This window comes from Myotis myotis, unplaced genomic scaffold (genome assembly GCF_014108235.1).
Source record: "Myotis myotis isolate mMyoMyo1 unplaced genomic scaffold, mMyoMyo1.p scaffold_m19_p_4, whole genome shotgun sequence".
In the NCBI taxonomy this organism is placed as follows: domain Eukaryota; kingdom Metazoa; phylum Chordata; class Mammalia; order Chiroptera; family Vespertilionidae; genus Myotis; species Myotis myotis.
This window is the reverse complement of record NW_023416346.1, coordinates 17,131,396-17,133,700: the sequence shown is the minus strand read 5'-3', so window position 1 is coordinate 17,133,700 and position 2,305 is coordinate 17,131,396. Positions and strand designations below refer to the sequence as shown.

At 42.7% G+C, this 2,305-nt stretch overlaps 1 pseudogene; it reads left to right on the top strand.

Annotated features, from left to right (window-relative positions):
* Positions 1 to 520: 520 nt before the first annotated feature.
* On the top strand, positions 521 to 1,851 carry LOC118654348 (annotated as a pseudogene).
* The last annotated feature ends 454 nt before the right edge of the window (positions 1,852 to 2,305 follow it).

Sequence of the window (2,305 nt, the reverse complement as noted above, 5' to 3'; positions counted from 1 at the left end):
TTTAGTTAAGCAGTTTAGTTAAGTTTATTCAGAGCTAATAAATATTCAGGTTTATGCTTAAAAGACCCCTTGATAGGTCTTTCCTGCTCCCATTATTCTCCATTCCCTACCTACTTTACTTTTCGTCATAGCACTTATCACTACCTTGAATTAGGTAATATTTTTATTTTTTGTCTGGGTAGCTTGCAATATAAAAATAATAATATAATAGCTAATACTTGCTACCTTCCAGATAATAAGAATTTTGCATATAATAATTTTATCAATCGTCAGAGTAACTCTCACATTATTATTATTACTATACTCATTTTACAGATGTGGAGACTGAGGCATAGAGGGGTTAAGTAGTTAACACCTAGAGAATTAAGATACCAATAGCAGAATTGTTACCAAAGACAGGACATGCCAGGGTAATGAATATTTCATACTCCATGTAGTCCATTGGCTTTCAAACTTTTTTTTTAACCACTTGAAGCTCTTTCTCAAAAGCAACCTCTTCTAGAAGCCCACTACAGCAAGCATGCAAACAGAGGCTTCACTTTTGGGAGCTAAGGTGGAAGGTTGTATGGAGCCCAAGTGAGTCACACACTTAAGAAGTGTGGCAGGCCCCTAACCCAGTGGTTGGCAAACTGCGGCTGACGAGTCACATGTGGCTCTTTGGCCCCTTGAGTGTGGCTCTTCCACAGAATACCGACTTCTGCGTATGGGCCACGAAGGTTCAATCTCACTGTATGTACATGCCCGCACGTGGTATTTTGTGGAAGAGCCACACTCAAGGAGCCAAAGAGCTGCATGAGGCTCACGAGCCGCAGTTTGCCAACCACAGTTCTAGACCAACAATTTTCAACTTTTTTCATCTCATGGCATACATAAACTAATTACTAAAATTCTGCAATATATATATATATATAGCTGATCTGACAAAAATATGAGTATAATTTTGATTCATTCACACCAGATGGCTATTGTTGTGTTGGCTGTAATTTTTTTTTTTTCATTTGACAATTGATCGGAAAAGAGGTAAGTGCCCCTGACTAAATACTAGTTGGTATTGCCTGTTTAAAAAATTCTTGCAGCACACCAGTGTGCCATGGCACACAGTTTGAAAATCACTGTTCTAGACTATGGTTTGGTTTAGTATCTCTTGTGTGAATTTTCTTAAAATGTGGCTGAGTCCCCTAGTGTATTTGATAAAATGCAGATTCCTAAGCCTGATTCTGGACCTTCCAAAATAATATGCAAGAGTGGCTGCCCCCGCGCGGGCTGCTAGGTGGTGGGTGTCCAATCACAGATGACCCCAGGGATGGGCCAGTGCCTGTGAGTCTGTAGACACAAGCATCGGAGGCCTTTCTCGGTCTAGCACTGTGGCCAGCCTCGATATGGATTCTACCAAGAGCTTAGGACAAAACAACAACAACTCAGACACCTGTGTGGAATTTCGAATAAGAGATGTCTGTGCCATTAAGAAACTGAAACTCTCTGAAGGAGAAAGTCTTGAAGGGCCACTGGACCTGATAAATTATATAGATGCTGCCCAGCAAGGTGGAAAGTTGCCTTTCGTTCCCCTGGAGAAAGAATTTATTATGGGAATTTCCTAGTGTGGTATAAATGTATCCACATCAGAGCAATATGATGTGTTGCACAGGCAAGCCCTCTACCTGATCATCCAGATGGTGTGCTATGACCATGGCCTGGGGCAGGGAAAAGCCTACTGGCTCTGAAGACCACCTATGCCAGCAATGAAGAGTTTAGCCTGTGGGTGTACAAGTGCAGCAGCCTGGAACAAGCACAAGCCATCTGCAAAGTTCTGTCCTCCACTTTTGAGTCCTGTTGACAGCTGAGAAGGCGTGAGTCTGCCACCAAACGGAAGTTGGCGTGGTGCAAAGGAAAGTTCGGCTGTTTTCTAAACAGTTGTTTTCAATCTGCAATGCTAGACTAGCATGAAAATATGAAGTGACCCCTTGTTCTAGATTTTCTGGGGAAAACATGCAACGTATAACACATCAACCATTTGTTTTTCTACTAAAATGTGTCTTATTAATAGTGAGTTAACTCAATGAAGTTATGATTGGGAATAATAATAATAATAATAATAATCTATACTAATAATAGCCTAGGGTCGTTACGACTGGACAGGATGACTGAACACCAGGAAGTGCATGGAGCACCTCTAGGTCCCTTTCCCCCCTCCCCCCTCCTCCCCCAGGCTCCCATCACTGGATGGCCAACAGGGAACCAAGGGGAACCAGGCTGGGTGGCAGTGGAGCAGGACTGGGGACTGTTGAGCGGGCTCAAGGCAGACCTC